The sequence below is a fragment of the Rutidosis leptorrhynchoides genome, chromosome 1, assembly GCF_046630445.1.
Source record: "Rutidosis leptorrhynchoides isolate AG116_Rl617_1_P2 chromosome 1, CSIRO_AGI_Rlap_v1, whole genome shotgun sequence".
Taxonomy (NCBI): domain Eukaryota; kingdom Viridiplantae; phylum Streptophyta; class Magnoliopsida; order Asterales; family Asteraceae; genus Rutidosis; species Rutidosis leptorrhynchoides.
Window position 1 is genome coordinate 599263871 of NC_092333.1, and position 19321 is coordinate 599283191.

Below are 19321 nucleotides of genomic sequence, written 5' to 3' on the forward strand. Positions count from 1 at the left end.
TTGAAATGACCCTTCCAAATTCATTACTACCTATTTAAGTTATTTATTTAATTTTCGATCCATTAGGTTGATCAAACATTTAAGTTCACACGTTTGTTATATACGAGTAAATTGAATAATAATGTCATGTTATTTACCCATATATACACACTTCTGATCGTTCATAAATTCTCTAAAATATGTGTTGATGGTAGCTTAGTTTGTAGTATAAACCCAAGATATATGAGTTCTTACGCTATTCCAAAACAAAAAAGGAAACGGTTCGATGACACTAAATGAAATTCAAATAAAATCGTATGAATATGTTTCGTGTCGTTTAAAGATATGGATTGGAATCAACGGCTTATAAATCCAAGCTTGTACGACGATCATGGGTGATTATAGAGATCCAAATAATAGTTTTCATGTTATTTCCTTTTGTTGTTCGTGTTGTATTTATTTCTCGTTCGGGTAGTTTTTTTCAGGCTTGATGTTTAGTGCCTTTGTATAAGCATGCCCTTCATGCTTTGTACTTTCTCTTTTTTAGTTTAATAAATATATTTTTTCCTTTAAAAAAAATTGACCTCGAGAACTGTATGTGAATAATATAATAATAATAATAATAATAATAATAATAATAATAATAATAATAATAATAATAATAATACCGAATAATAATAATAATAATAGTAAATCTCCGTAATCAATACCGAGTGATAATAATGATAATATAAAAATATAATAATAATAATAATAATAATAATAATAATAATAATAATAATAATAATAATAATAATAATAATAATAATAATAATAATAATAATAATAATAATAATAATCATCATCATCATCATCATCATCATCACTTTTTCAAATAGTATACTAAATATTACCCATTCGTCGTATTAGAAATGTTCATTTTAACTTTTGACGGTATTTTTTTATAACTTTAACATTAAATATTATTGTTTGTGTTATTTAATATTTGATGAAAATTATATACAACAACAACAAAACCCAATACCACATGAGTGATATATGGGGGAGGTGAGATTTAGACAATCCTTCCCGTATCCGAGAGTGAAACACTCTCAAAAGTAGAGAAAGTCATCCCTCTCTCTATTCGACGGATAAAGAGATTGCTTCCGAGTGGACCTCCGGCCAATAAGTAGTAATTTTTTTTTTAAAAAGTAGTAAATAATAAAATTAAAAATAAAATTGAGACGCCATGTATGGTAGAATCAAATTTTCATGGGTTTTAAATTCTGTCTGGAATTCAATTTAGGCTCTAAACGAAAGTCAATACGCCAATAAATCGATGCTTGCTGTTAACTCAAAAATAGAGCCGAAAATAGCCGAAAATTGACGCTTGATGAAAATTATATGTATGAATTAAATTTTAAGTGTATTTTCATTTGTATGACTTTGATCAATATTATGTAACACATATATAAAAATTTCAAGTCAAAGTTGAAAAAAGAAAAACCTTAAAAGTCAATAGTGGACACTTTCGATGGAACGGTGGGAGTAGGGATGTACTGGATATGGATCAGGTGATATCGTATCTATATTCATATCCATTTTATTTTTGTTCATTCATATTCATTTAATTTTAGTTCATCCATATTCATTTAATTTTAGTTCATCCATCCATATCCTTATCCATATCCACTTGATTAAGCGGGTTAATGGATATCCATAGGATATCCAAAACATGTTATAATATTTATGAATATGCGATTAAAACAAATAACTAATATAACAAAAATAGATATAACTTGACATAATTGAATTCACAAATACGTGTATTTTATCAAAAAAAAAAAAAAAAAACGGAACACAATTTGTTTAATTTACTATTAAATATAGAATATGACAAATTAAAAGTGTAATTTATATGTTTATTTTGTTAGATATACGTGTTTTAATATGATATATCATAGCTAATTCATTATATCGTTGGAAGCAAAAATTTTGTGTAACGGTAAATGCATTTTTAATAGTAGATGTGTATGATAGATCTATATTTATGTATTTTTAAATGTATTTTGGGTGTTAAATGGATATATCAATGGATGAAACTTTTCATCCATATCCATATCCATATTCATTTAGGTACATCCATATCCTTATCATATTCATTTTGGTTCATTCATATCCAACATTAATCAGTTGCATCAGATGAATATCCACTCAATCAGGTGACCATTGTCATCTCTAAGACTAAGAGGGAGTATGTTGAAATAAGTTATTTTAAATTTAAGGTGTTATAAAATCACTATGCTAACCAAGGGGTAGTAGCTGAGTGGTTATAACTTAGCCTCTCAAATATGATTGAAGCTAAGAGAGGTCTTAAGTTCGAATCAATCATAAACCTCTCGTGATCACAAAGGTTCATCGCGGTGACTCCATACTATTCACAAGGCGAGTAATCAGTTTGAAATTAAACGGTTCAAAAAGCGAGCCGTAAACCGGATAAATAAAAAGAGACACTATTATACTTTTTTAAATAATACATTAAAAGAATTATATATGAACTTAAAAGGAAAGTAACCATTAATGTTATTACAAGAGTATATATATATATATATATATATATATATATATATATATATATATATATATATATATATATATATATATAGGGGCAGGATCAATGGGGAAGTAACCAATCGGGGGGAAGCAATATATTTTTTTTTTCGTTTTATTTTGAATTTTTTTTTCCGGCATCAAGATCACACAAAAATATGAACATTTAGAAGAGACACTTCGTGACGAATGTTATTATTTAGGCGGGAAACCGATCGACAAAACTAACATTCAAGAAAATATTGTTCGTGAAGAATATGAACGTTTTTTTTCCATGTTTTGTGAAGTAAAATTTAGCCCGATTTAGAGTTTAGGGTTTAGAGTTTAGGGTTTAGGGTTTAGGGTTTGGTGTTTTGGGTTTATTCCATAAACCCAAAACACCAAACCCTAAACCCTAAACCCTAAACTCTAAACCGTTCGTGTTAAAAACTCAATATAAATCCTAAATCTAAACCCTAAATCTAAACCCTAAACCCTAAATTTTTAAACCCTAATATCTAAACCCTATAAACCCTAATATCTAAACCCTAATATCTAAACCCCAATAGCTAAAACTTCAAAATACGCTCGAAAAACACGATAATTGTTATATATTACTTCTTCGGGCGTTTTCCCGCCAAAATAAAAACATTTATCACAAAGTGTCTCTACTAAATGTTCATATTTTCATCTCATCTATAATGTTCGTGAACAAAGTTTTTTCAAAAAACGAAAAGAAAAAAAAAGTTTTTGCTTCCCCCCGCTTCCCCCCGAATGGTTACTTCCCTCTTGATCCTACCAATATATATATATATATATATATATATATATATATATATATATATATATATATATATATATATATATATATATATATATATATATAGTGGTAGGATCAAGAGGGAAGTAACCAATCGGGGGGAAGCAAAAACTTTTTTTTTTTCGTTTTTTGAAAAAACTTTGTTCACGAACATTATAGATGAGATGAAAATATGAACATTTAGTAGAGACACTTTGTGATAAATGTTTTTATTTTGGCGGAAAAAATGCTCGAAGAAGTAATATATAACAATTATCGTGTTTTTCGAGCGTATATTGAGGTTTTAGCTATTGGGGTTTAGATATTAGGGTTTAGATATTAAGGTTTATAGGGTTTAGATTAGTTTCTAGAAATTTAGGGTTTAGGGTTTAGATTTAGGGTTTAGATTGAGTTTTTAACACGAACGGTTTAGAGTTTAGGGTTTAGGGTTTGGTGTTTTGGATTTATGGAATAAACCCAAAACACCAAACCCTAAACCCTAAACTCTAAATCGGGCTAAATTTTACTTCACAAAACATGAAAAGAAACGTTCATATTCTTCACGAACAATATTATCTTGAATGTTATTTTTGTCGATCGTTTTTCTGCCTAAATAATAACATTCATCACGAAGTGTCTCTTCTAAATGTTCATATTTTCGTGTGATCTTGATGCCGGAAAAAAATTCCAAAAAAAATGAAAAAAAAAAAAATTTGCTTCCCCCCGTTTCCTCCCGATTGGTTACTTCCCTCTTGATCCTACCAATATATATATATATATATATATATATATATATATATATATATATATATATATATATATATATATATATATATATATATATATATTGCGTTTAATAAAATTGAATAATTAAACTTTGAATGATTTATAATTTAAATGATTTAAATGATCTTAATGAAGTTACTTTTTAACAACAATAACCTGTTTGATAATCATATCAAACGAATAATGTGAATAATGTTTAATTACCTAATCAGCCTTTGAAATAATAAAAGTCATAATATATTTGTTTAATAAGTGTTCCTGACAAGTAAAGAGAATATTACATAAAATTTAGATACTTATGGTTAAGAGATAATTCTAACTCTTAATAATTCAATACTAAAAACTGAACAATTCAGTACAATCTGTCATATTAAGAGGTCAGAATAAAACGTGTTAAATGCTAAATAGTTAAGCATTAAGTGCTAAATCATTGAATTAAGAGGTAAAAACTGCACCTTTAGCTTTAAACGAGAGTTGAACGCACGCGTACAATAACCCTTCTGCTTGTAACATTTATTTTAATCGATTAGAGGGGTGTTTTTTTTGATGAAAAGGGTTATATTATATTCACCAGGGTGAATTATAATGTTATCAGTTTTTTCTTTCTGGTTGGATCAGATCTCAATAGAACATGAAACCAAGTTATATAAGTGTTGGCGGGATCGGTAAACCTTAACAAAACAAAAATAATGAGTTACTGTGCGATTACAGATTTGAGCAGGAGATCATCACGGCACGATCCTGATCGATGTCGTTAACTAGTATTCTCTTTTCTTATTCCCTAAGTTTGTGTTTCCCTATTTAATTAAATAACCTAACTAATGTAACTGTAATCTTATATATATGTGTGTTGTATTGGTAATTGATCGTATTGTTCATTATTTATCTTGTTTTGTTTTGTTATAATTATTACTTAGGTTAACGATTGATTTGTTTACCTGTTTAACTTGTTATACCACACTGTCACATTAGTTCCTTTCCAATTACTATCAACAATAAATAGTATGTTGGAATATTTGTCACTCAGAATAAATAACTCTAATATTTATATAAATATTAATTATTAATTATTTATATAAATATTAATATGAATATTTATATAAATATTTATGTTGGAATATTAATTATTATGTTGGAATATTTATGAATATTAATTATTAATTATTATGTTGGAATATTAATTATTTATATAAATATTTATAAATAACTCTAATATTTATATAAATGAATGAATATGAATATGAATGAATTAATTATTAATTAGATAGTTATAAGGAATTGAAGAGTACATGCACCTGCAGGTGTAATTGGTCTGGTTGATGATGAGAAGAAGAATCATTATCTTGGGAGGTAGTAGATCCTCCTGCAGTTGCCATGCCCATATTCACAGACCACATATTTGTGCAGTGCCCACATCTTACTGTTACCATCTCAAACAAATTTTTGCATGGTACACTCACCTGCATACATATCAATCCACCACCTAATTGTCAAATCATGATATATAATTTACCCATTTCACATTACATCTTAAATTTTTTCACAACCCCATCTTACAAATTAACAAATTTATTTTGTCTACTACTACTAGTACTAGGGATTCATAGCAAGTAAAACAATCAAAATATCAAATCTCACGAATGTAAGATAAGACGTATCAATAGATTATATCAATAGATTGCTTTTTAAATATATAATTAACGGTATAACCTTCATCAGGTATTATAACTGACTCCTTTTGTTTTATTTTCACCATGTGAAAATAATTTGCAGCCAGAAATTACTCCCTCTCTCTCTATATATATATATATATTTTGCTTTGTATACAACCCTACTTTTTCACCCTGGGGTGGTTTAGTTACCCTTTACTTTTAATATAGTTGTTTGTTGTTATTGCATTACAAAATCCATTAGAAATATTTACTTCAATCCAATTGCTTTTTTATGTGTAGTACTTTGTGTGAACACATTCAAGAAAGCATAAATGAATTTTATTGTTTCAAGAATATAATACGAATACTAAAAATCTGATCTCGGGATCAAAGTTATAAACAAAGTTGCTACTTCTATCATTAAAGACTCCAAACATAAATTTCTATCTTATTACAAAACACACACATAAAAGAGGGAGATAGAGCGACGATACCGCTAGAACAATGTTGCAAAAACTGCAAGGAATGTAACAAAGTTGCTCATCTGATGATGCTAATTCTATGCAACAACTAGTGCTTGACATATCTCTTTCTCTAATTTTTCCACTGTGTTTAATGCTGTACACTTACTAGGCTTTTAACTTTATCTCTTCTCTACATTTATAGAAGAACCAAAAGATAAAAAGAGTATACAATTTAACATTCGATAAACATATGAGACAGAAGCTAGCTAGAGGACGGATAGGACCCTATGAGCTTGGGGACAAAGGCATTATAGTAAACTAGCGCGTAGAGTCGTGTAGGTCCAAATCTTGCCTGTGGGTCCCAGACTTAATTAGACCGGCACTAACCATATACACGGGTCGAAAATTCATTTACGCTATAACTCTCACCATGTGTCCAATCCTATATATGATCCATATTAATCTCAAGATGTCATTGTGGCATTACGTAGAAATGTAGATCTTGGTCATATGATGTAACACTTGACCGAAGTAGAAAACTTATAGTCCAAATTCATGTAAGCCACGAGAACATAATTGTCGGTAAACGTTATGTCGTCTGTGATAAATCAACATGGATTCGTTCGATGAACATACGTTTCATACGAGTAAACCTAACTTGGACAAATTAGTCACAACTCTTGAAGTATTTATTTATATAGAGCTACTGTTAGGTTATCTAGGCATAAAAAACTAAAAGAAGACTAGGATTTTTCTTAAATTGGTCAAGTATGATGAACAAAGTGGAACCCACATAATTTACTTCTTTGACAACAAAAGTAGAACTTAAAAGGAAAACATTAGAATTTGTAATGTTAAGTTATTGCCAACTTTATTTGGAATATAGGGAAACTGGAAATGGCTGTTCTACTAAAAGTTTGGTATCCATCAAAATTTAGGTAATTTGTCACATATAATTAATAATGTTTGGATTCAAGTTCCTTAATAAATTCTAGAAAAATTGACTCCAATTTAAATCTTTTACCTTCCAATGAAATCCACATTTGATGCTGTTAAAGATTCAGGTAGCAAAAGGCTCTGTGCGAAATTGGTATTGCTAGTAATCTAATTACCCGAGTGTCACTTGTAACCAGCATGTGGTCGTTTTTCCATAAAATAAAAATATAAAAAGAAAATACATTTCGGACGATATCTTGTCGCCTGGAAAAAGCTGGTCAATATTTTCAAAAAAGTTGACTAAAAAAGCAGGAATTTTTGTCGTTTAGTGGACTTTCCAGGACGACATATGTCGTCCGAAAAAGCGTCGTCCCATTTCGCGATATTCTTGTACTGTGTTCTTTTGTCGGAATAATGTGTTTCTGTTCAGTTTTCCTTTTTTTTCAGGTTACTTTAAGTTTGAGCATTTTTAAACTTCTCCTTCGTCACTACTTCAAGGTGTAATGTTAGTGAGGTTTAAATTTGAGATTTTTTATAAGGATATCAAGAGGCCATCCATTAATCTATGTTATGATGGTCTTTCCAATGGGAGGTGATGTTCATAAATATGAAATAATGGCCAAGCTTCTTTTGAGAAAAAAAAAAAAAAAAAACTTCACTGGTAATAATCGAATATTGAAATTCATTGCAAGGACTAAAGATGTAACATTAGGTAGTAGCTTGGCCCATGCCCATATTAGCCTGTGCAGTGCCCGATCATTAGGTATTTGGGATTAGGGTAGGAGTTTATGTTAGAACTTATGGTCTTGTTTACCTTAAATTGTTGGATAAATATATGAAAGGGTGTTAGTTTGAAAAGCTTGATACGATAACAAAGATTTCAATGATTTTAATCAAATTGATTGAATCAAAATGAACAATTACATCAATTGAGTTCACCAGATCTGTGTGATCTGTGTGTGTTTTTCTAACTGAATCGAACAGATCCTAACACCCTTATAACTAAACTAGAAACAAAAAAAACGATACATAACAGGTCCCTCTACTTACATAATTACAGACTAGGACCCTGGACTTAGAACTTTACAGAAATTACAAAACAAGTCCCTGTACTTATCTAGAGAAATAAATTTCTTCACTACTCCTCCTCATTGTGAGTCATGTAGATTACATACTCCCAACTTGCCAAGAAGCTTGTGATGCTGATCAACGAAAACAATCTTTGTAAACACATCTGCAACTTGTGACTTAGTATTCACATACTTTGGTGCAACCAATCCACTTTTAACTTGGATCACGAATATAATGAAAATTCACTTCTATGTGCTTTGTTCTAGCATGAAACACAGGGTTAGCAGCTATGTGCAGGGCAGCTTGATTATCACAATGTAACTCAACTGGCCCTAAATCATTTAAACCCAAATCTTTGAGCAAACTAAGAGCCATGGCCCTGTATTCTGCCTCTGCTGAAGACCTGGAAACAACACTTTGCTTCTTTGATTTCCAAGATACAAGAGAATCACCAAGAAGAATACAATAACCAGTAGTTGACCTATGTGTCATAGGACAACTGGCCTAATCTGAATCACAGTATGCTCTTAATTCAACTACAGAGTTATTAGCAAGTAAAATAGCTTGAGCTGGAGCATATAACAAATATCTCAACAGGTGTTTTCCAGCTTGAAGATGTACAGAGGTTGGTGACTGCATAAACTGACTTAAAATTTGAACACTATAGCAAATATCAAGCCCAGTGATGGTCAAATATATCAATTTACCAACTAACCTTCTATACAACTCAGGATCCTGTAGAGGAGTACCCGCATCTGCTTGTAACTTTGTGTTAGGATCCAAAGGCAACTTATATGGTTACAGTTTAACACACCATTTTCCTTTAACAAATCATTTGTGTATTTTTGTTGAGAAATAAACACACCTTGAGCAGTATTTGATACTTCTAAACCAAGAAAGTAACTAAGCTCACCCTAATCCTTCATATGAAAGATGGACTTGAGATTATCTTTTAGCCTTTGAATATGCTCAGGACTATTACCAGTGATTAACAAATCATCAACATAACACAGGACTGCAGTAAATTGTGTATCATCTCTTTTTGTAAACAATGAATAATTTGCCTTGGATTGTTGATATCCAAAAGATAAGAGAGCAGAAGATAGCTTAGCAAACCATTATCTGGGAGCTTGTTTAAGCCATACAATGATTTTTTCAATTTGCAAACTTTGAACTTCTCTGCTGGAATATTCTGTATGTTCTCCCCCTTTCCAGCATAACCCAATGGCATTTTCATGTAAACCTCTTCAAACAAATCACCATGAAGAAATGCATTTGAAACATCCATTTGACATAATTCCCAATTGTACATGGCTGCTACTGCAAGAAATGACCTAACAGTAACCATCTTAGCTACTGGAGCAAAAGTCTCATTGTAATCAATACCATATTTTTGTCTATTACCATCCACAACAAGCCTTGCCTTCTTTTTATCTATGGTGCCATCTGATTTCAACTTAGTCTTGTATATCCAATGACATCGAATAGCCTTTTTATTTGAGGGTAAATATGTAACTTCTCAAATATCATTTAACTCTAAAGCAGCCAATATCATTTAACTCTAAAGCAGCCAATTCCATATTCATAGCATTGCACCATTCTGGATCATTAATGGCTTCTTTAAACAAGGTAGGATCAGCAGTAGCCATTAGAGCAGTGACATATTTTTGAAAAGATGAGTCAAGACCTGGAGTAGACACTTGATTTGCCCTTGGAGTTCTATTTAAAAGCTAATCTTTATGCCATGAAGGGGCATGGTGATTTCTTGTTGATCTTCTTAAAGGCTCAGATTGAGTAGCAATATCATTTGAAACTGCAGGTTCAACAGTTTCAGATTGAACTGCTTGTTGACTTTCAGGTTGACTATCGTGTTGACCTTCAAGTTGACTTTCAATTGGCACATTCATAGTAGTTGTTGCATGAACACACTCATCATAAACAACTTTTGAGAATGATAAAGGAACAGACATAGGTTGTAGAAGATTTTTCATAGTTTCCTCATGAAAAGGAAAAATATGTTCTTTAAACTCAACATCTCTTGACATAAATACAGACTTTGTTGACAGATTATATAACACATAACCTTTTTGATGTGCTGGATAACCTAGAAATATACAAGGTACACCCTAGCACTAAACTTGTCAACATTTCTAGCTGGATTAGATGCAAATGCCAAACAACCAAACACTCTGAGATTATCATAACATGGTGCTTTACCCAACAAAACTTCATAAGGTGTCTTATTAGCCAAAACAGAAGAAGGTATTCTATTGATCAAGTATACAGCAGTACTAACACAATATCCCCAAACACTCAAAGGCAAATGAGCATGAAACCTTAATGCTCTAGCTATTTCAAGAATATGCCTATGTTTTCTTTCTACTCTTCCATTTTGTTGAGGCCTATCTGGACAAGATGTCTGCTGTATTATACCAATATTAGCTAAATAAGCACCCAATTTGCCACTTATAAACTCAAGAGCATTATCAAATCTAACCACTTTTATCTGCTTATCAAACTGAGTATTCACAAAATTAAGGAAATTCTTAAATGCCTCAAAACAACCACTTTTATTCTTAAGTAGATACACCCAAACTGCCCTACTACAGTCATCAACAATGGTTAAAAAATACTTGTACATTCCTTGAGTTACAGCCTTATATGGACCCCATATATCCATATGAACCATTTAAAATATAGTTTGACTCTGTGATTCACTAATAGGATAAGGCAGTTTAGTAAATTTAGCCATGAGACAAGATACACAAACATCTTCATTTTCAGTAATCATCTTTGAAGAAACACAAGGTATACATTTCATCTTAGAATCAGATGCATGACCTAACCTATGATGCCACAAGCTATAGGTCATTACAAGTTTAGATGAATTAGCACTATATCCCCTTTTTATTGAAAACAAACAAGAATCTTGAATAGAAGTAGAAATCAATCTAACCAAGCCTTTTATCCACTTGATCCATAGGAACATTGACCATGTAGTACAAGTCATCCTTCCTTTCACCCAGTCCTATCACCTTCTTTGTTTTCAAGTCCTGAATCAGATAGCATAATGCATAGAAGATAACTATACAATTTCTGTCTCTAGTCAGTTTTGGTACAAATAAAAGACTCATTTTAAAGGATGGTACAACAAGCACTTCCTTCAATTCCATATGATTAGCAAGTTTAGCCTGACCAATGTGTGATATAACAGAAGTATTACCATTAGGTAATCTTATATGTGGCTTATAGGTTAATGACTTAAGATTATGCAAGCTATCATAATCAGAAGTCATGTGATCAGTTGCTCCAGTGTCAAGTATCCATTTATTAATATGCTTAGTGTTAGAAATGATACATGCAACAAAGTGATCTATTTCTTCATCGATATCTGCTCCAACACAATTAACATCATTTTGAGTCATTTGAGGAAGACACCTTAACAATTGCTCAAATTGTTCAGAGGTGAAAATAACATTGTTTCCCTGAACATTAGCAGCAATTTTCTTAGGGTTTTGATGGCCAGCAACACTAGGTTTGACCTGAGTTGACTTTTTAGCATTAAACCTACTCTTGTAATGCCAAGGTGGATAACCAATCTTCTCCCAACAATTATCTAGAGAATACCACTTATGACCACAAAATTGACACTTATCTTCTCCAGTACTAGCCTTACTATACAGTGCAGTCACTTCTTGACTTTGAACAGATGAAAACATTTCTCTTTGTGACTCTTCTTGCTGCAACATTGAACAAGCAACTTCTACACTTGGCAGTGGGCTCATTAACAGCATCTGACTTCTCAAGGCACTAAACTGTTCATCTAAACCATTCAAGAACTGAAATAAGTCTTGTTCCTCCTTTTGCAGATTCAAAGCATTCATGAGATTAGTTAACTCAGGAGTAACATTAGTAACCCTAGGCAACTCACTCATGGAGTCAATTTCTTCCGAAACACATTTCATTTTAGTGTAATGCTCACTAACAGATACACCATTTTGTTCATAAGCATATGTCTCCTTATGCAACTTATATTTCCTAGATCCATTACTTAAAGCAAATATTTTCTCTAATTGCTTCCAGATAGCAGATACAGTATCAACAAACATTATAGATTTCACAATTGATTCAGAAACAGAACTCATGATCCAACTTATTACCATATTATTGCAGGTGTCCCAAAGTTCAGCTTTATTTGGATCATCAACAGGTTTAGCAACATTACCAGTAATAAATCCAAGCTTGTGCTTGGTAGACAAAGCAATCTCCATAGATCTACGCCATGAACGGTAATTTTGAGCTCCCAGGAGTTTCTCTTGAATCGTGAGTAAACCAGGACCATCGGATGGATGCAGATAGAGAGGATTTTGAAAGACTTGTTGTGGATCCATGAAATTGATCGAAGCGAAAGCAAGAACAGTATGTATTGAATTTGAAATCGAACGTAATCAACTAATCAATCAGCTCTGATACTATGAAAAGCTTGATACGATAACAAAGATTTTAGTGATTTTAATCAAATTGATTGAATCAAAATGAACAATTACATCAATTGAGTTCACCAGATCTTTGTGATCTGTCTGTGTTTTTCTAACTGAATCGAACAGATCCTAACACCGTTATAACTAACCTAGAAACAAAAAAAACGATACATAACAGGTCCCTCTACTTACATAATTACAGACTAGGACCCTTGTGATGACCCAAAAATTTCTGACCAAATTTAAACTTAATCTTTGTATGATTAACATTTCTGACACGATAAGCAAAGTCTCTAAAACTGAATCTCAAAATTTTTGAACTACTTTCATATATTCAAATACCTTTCGGTTGTTCTTGACGATTCGCGAACAATTATATGTATATAGATACATATATATATACTATAACTTGAAAACGTAACAATGTATTAATTGTTTGATACCGTACATTAAACTTATTGGTTTAAATATTTATTTGAATATATATGATAAGTTGGAATATTAATTATATGAATAACTTGCGACGTATATTTAAAACGTGTTTATGAATGTTGAAAATATATATTAACTTGGTCATAAAACGATTTGTTATTATATATATATATATTAACAAATAGCGAGACAATGATTTATAGAAGTAAATGACCAAAACACTCGAAAGTTTAAGATACACTTTGAATGATATAGTTTATTGATAATTTAAGACTGTATTTTGACAAAGGTACGAGTCACAAAACGTAAATTGTGAGTTTTCTAAGCGTACGAAAATGCGTTCGAGAAACCAAAACCGGGACATAAGTCGAGTGACAACGTACGAGTCATCGGAACGAAAATTACAAGTCAACTATGCACATGAATTTAATATAATATATAATTAATTATTTAAATTATATATATTATATAATAATATGTCGACAAACAAGAAAACAAAAACATTTTGAGCTGGATCAGGCGGCCATGCGATTGCATGGCAAATACACTAAAAACCCATGCGATCGCATGGGCATCAGATTCCAAAAAGTTGCCTATAAAAGGCCAGTTTCTGCTCGAGTTTTTTTTACACATATACTACTCCCTCTGTAATATTATTATTATTTATTATTTATATTAATATTATTAATATTATTATTAATATTATTAATATTAATATTAATATTATTATTATTATTATTATTATTATTATTATTATTATTAAGATTATTATTATTATTTATTTTATTATTATTAGTAGTAGTATTATTATTACTAATTATATCACTTAAAATACTACGACGAGGTCATGAGCGTGTCACTTTCAAAATGGGTTTTCAAGCGGGATAGAGCTAAGGAAACTATGGGTTATTACTAAGGAGGTTTTGGGTATTGTTCAAGGGTTTTGCTCGTGAGTCAAACTAGTATTTATCATCTCCGTTGTGTCTACGTACTTTCCTACAATATTGAATCACAATATTGATACGTAAGCATTTATATCTTATCTATTATATATTAATAGTGTATCCCTGACTAGTGCTCGAGTATATAGGATTATGCATGCTAGTACGATTAATTTTGTCGTTAAATAGTTTATGATAAATCACGAATTTAATACATATATTACTGATATAAGGTATATGATATGCATGTTTTTGGAAAGCTGGCGAAAAATCAATAACTTTTCATTTAGAGATCGCGTAATTTCGATGAACGAATTAAAAGATATGGACAACTGAATTATGATTAACATTAATTGAAATTGCTTTTGAATCTGCAATTGATATTTAAACAACTTGTTTATAAGATTGATAATTTGGATTTTCAAATATTACTAATCGAGTAAATGAATTTCTATATAAGGCACGTCTCGATTTGTTGAACAATTGTCAAAATTGACTGTTTTATCATATTTTAAAGCTTATAAAACTATAGTCTAATTATTCAAGAATTGGGAAACCATGTGAAATGTTAAACTATTTTCGATTACCATGATCATTCAAACTATAGTATAGATTTTAAAAGATCATATTGGGTCAGGTTGACTTTTTGAAATGACTTTTGATAACTTTTGTATGTCAATCTCGAGCATTAGGATTGTGATACACTATGACCCAACCTAGCTTATTAGACATGTATTGATCAACATATGTTCTATAGGTTGAGATCTACGGTTAATTTTGCATTCCGAGTTTTGGTCACTTTTTGGTAAATGACCTTATGTGCTGCTAAGGTGAGTTTCATTTGCTCCCTTTTTAATTGCTTTTGCAATCTATATTTTTGGGCTGAGAATACATGCAATATATTTAAACGCAATGGATACAAGTACATACTTAATTCTTCACTGAGTTTGAACCGAAAATCCCTAAGCTTTGGTAACTAGTAGCTGCTAGTACATAGGATGTGGACTGGTGGGCGCGAATAATAGTATATGGATCCATAGGGCTTGACATCCCCGTCCGAGCTAGAGCGCTAGCCTTTTAACGGACGTATGTTATTTGAGTTTATGACACGTTGGTTTCCGTGTATTAAAACGAATGGGGTAATTATCATTATAACGTTAAATTTTAGTTACCAGGGTGCTCTGTTACGTAGAATCATTTGATAAACGTTTCTGGATGAAACAACTAAAATCTTGTGATCCACCTTTACATACGATTTATGTGCAACATTAAAACTATGAACTCACCAACCTTTGTGTTGACACTTTTAAGCATGTTTATTCTCAGATTTCTAGAAGTCTTCTGCTGTTCGCTTATACGTTATACAAGCTATGTGCATGGAGTCATACATGCTTTATTCAAGAAAACTTCGCATTCACAAAATCATCACCGTGTATCTTATTTTGACTGCATTGTCAACGGATGTAGTATTGTAAACTATTATATACGGTAATTGTCTATACATAGAAATCATCAGACGTCGAAAACTTTGGATTTATATATTCATTTATGGTGTAACTTTTTAAAAGAATGCAATGTTTACAAAACGTATCATATAGAGGTCAAAACCTCACTATGAAATCAATGAATGATGTATTCGTCCAAAGTGGATTTGGAGCGATCGTCACAGTTGGTATCAGAGCTTGAGGTCATAGTGAACCAGAATTTGTATTAGTGTGTTTAACTGGTAATTGTTAGGGTGCATTAGTGAGTCTGGACTATGACCGTATCTGTTTTTACCGAGTTTTACTTATCATTTCTTGTTAGAAATTATCTGCTTATCATTCCTAAGTCTAGACACGTCTTACTGCATTTATTGTATAGATAGTGTACCGACAAAATTCATATCTTAGTATATCTGTTACTGTAAACTTTTCCTGATATCTTCCGAAAATTTTTCCGTAATTTACGGGATTTTGGTATTATATATACATATGTAAATTATGTATTGAAGAGTACCAATCTAAATTCTATAATCTATTTCATATCAAAAATCAATTCTCTAATTATACAAGATGGATCACGTATCTAGTTCAAATTCCTTAGATTCCGACAGCTATTCCGATATGGATATTCACCTGAACTCCGAAGACAGTGTAACTGGAATGGATCAACCAATTAGCCATCATCTATTCTGGATGAATTGGGGATAGGTTCGTAGCCTACTTAGTCATTGGACACAAGAAAAAGGTGATCCCTTCCATCCACCACATTGCCCTCTTGGCGAAGAACCTGAAGCACTTACCGGTGAACCTATCCGAAGCACCATTTTCTCCCTCATTTCCAGAGTATCTCGTTATGATTATATATTATCTCAAATTCTAGATCTTATTTTTCCGCTCGTCCGAACCGACAATCACTCCGGTGTAATAGAAGAAGTCAACGAGCTTCGCGCTCGGGTAGTGGCTTTAGAGAATATGGTGCAAAGGTTACAAACACCAGCAGTAGCACTAGCAGCAACAGTACCCCCATCAGTAACACCAATAGTACCATCACCACCACCAACAACAACATCCGCATCGCACACCTCAACATCACAATCTGTACCTCGAACATCAACGTCATACGCACCATAGATACCAAGGAATACCAACAACAACAAACGATGAAGTATTGATTCATAACTTCATTGAAGAAATATTTTGCAGAGAATATGTAGTTTCTAAAAGTTTTAGAGATTATATATTCTAGTCCTAGTCGAAAACCAGATGAGATTAATATTATGTTAACTCATTAAATCCATGATTACATCTAAGGAAAATATATATGTAGGTATATTTTCATAAATATTGTAATTAAGAAAATTCTTTTGTACAAACTGTTAATGGTGAGAATATTTTAACGGGTAGGTAATACCCGAGAGATATATAAATTCACAATTAATATGTTACATTCTTCGATCCTGATTCAACAAATCATCAACTATACTCACTACTTTCACAACAATATATATTCTTTTATAAAAATCAAAGCAACCATCCTCATCCAAATTTGATTACATATTTTGATTTTGACAAATCAAAATCCAAGTCAAGATTTAACAAAAGACATCATTCTTAGATTCCTACATCTTTCGAAGCTATACTTTGACTTCAAAACTGTGCTAGAACATCATAGAATCCAGAAAAGTATTTGTATCATTCAAATTCCTAGAACATCATATGAATATTAATGATTACAATCTATGTTCAAATCCCTCAAAATTCCTGAAGACACTTCAAATAATGAATCATCGAGATGATGATCCAACCACATGTTAATCGCAGTCTTGTACCTGAAGAACCCTTGAAATCAAAGTCATAATTTAACACGTATTCGTGTCAGACCCTTTGGCATTTATTAGCTAAAATAACTTTCCAATCCCTTTTCAAAATAGACAGTTTTGTCACTACTTCAGCAAATCACCTTCAATTGTTCATTCGAATAAGCCTTATTTTAACATTACCTCTTCATCATTGTTACCGGGGAATCTTTCATATCTCGCCACATTAGCAGTAAACTTATCAACAACTTCATTGATCTTTAAGCCTCTCCAAAAAATCATGATACTTATTCATTGAAACTATATCAAGTACTCATCTACAATTTGTAACAACAATTGTCATACCAACTATTGGGAATTAGCAATCAGTATTTTGAATTTCGTAGTAATTTTACGCCAACAGTTATATATATACATATAACGTTTACCTCCAAGACTTACAGACTCCGAATGTGAAGTTTCTGAAAAACACCCTAAACTGTGAACTAGTTCTCGAAATTTTGAAAAGTATTGATGAAGCAGCAAAAACTGTAAATGACCTTAACAGTAAAAAGTTTGATGATAAAGAATAGTATGTTGGCAAAGTTCAGAAAAAGAAAAGGTTTGGAACTGAAAAACGGATTGAGCAAAGTATGAAGGAGGATGTGGATAAATCACAAGGACGAAACCTGCCTTTCAAGAATCTAAATGATTCAGTATTTGCTATAGCCATTAACGAATACCTTGCTTCCGAATCTAAACCCTTGCGGACAATATTCTTCATCATCCTCTGATATTAGAAATTCTAAGATATCATCGTATCTTTCATTATAAATATCCTCCATATTTCTGGAGATAATTCCATAATCATTCTTATCGAAAATCAATTTTCTCCTTATGATATCCGTGTTACATCATAAAAGAAACTATTTTAGTTTCTAAATTCTGAAACCTTCGAGTTTAAAATATGAATATTTTTGAAGTGGTGTTGGGAGCTGAAGCATGAGTTAGTATAATATAATGACACTTGATTAACGTGATTATATTACAATAAGTCATGCTGAGTTTCTAAATGGAATGTGATGATTCACAGATCATAACGTCATCATGTGCCATGTTACACGACTCTTGTATCCTACTTAACCTCTCAAGAAAATATTTTTCTTGATGATTCGGCCTTTTCTGGGATATTCTGGTAATTTAACAAATCAAGATCGTGCCATTACCATTTTCTTCTTAGAACATTAACAATGTTCATTCCGAAATTCATATCTGCGAATTCTGGACCATTACAAGCAATGCTTAGTCACAAGAAGAAGAAACGAAGGGACAAAACTCTGAAATAGAAATTGGGGTATAAATCACAGCAAATAAAAGAAAGCATTAACTGGGGATGACAATAATTATAGAAGACAGAAGCAGGAACTTTGAAATATAAGGGAGAATATAAAGCCCGATAACAACACATAAATTACAAACCGTGTATATCAATGTTTATCGCAACATAAAGACACGGGAGAATTAAAAGCACTATAACCCCAAGGGCAAAGTAGAAGTAAGCAGATTCCTCCGGTGGTAGATGAAAAAGAAGAATGACAGATATGAAAGTTAGGAGTATATCAAGAATCAGAACTGGATGAAGTATTTTTCACAATCTTTTGAAAATAGGAAATGAGGAAGAAGATGTAAGAGTGATGAAAATAATGAAATGGAAGAGGTCAATTTATAGCGAAATATCTAACATAGCAATCAAGACAAATTACGCATTTAATCAAAAGAAATCTTAATTTCCTTAAATTCCGAAGAATCAAATCTTATTTAGATTATGAAGATTTTCTATTCCTTAAATTACGGAAATCAATCGTTAATATGTCAAGAGTTAAGACGAATCTCTATTCTTCATTTCACTCTTTTAAGATAACTTCTCTCATA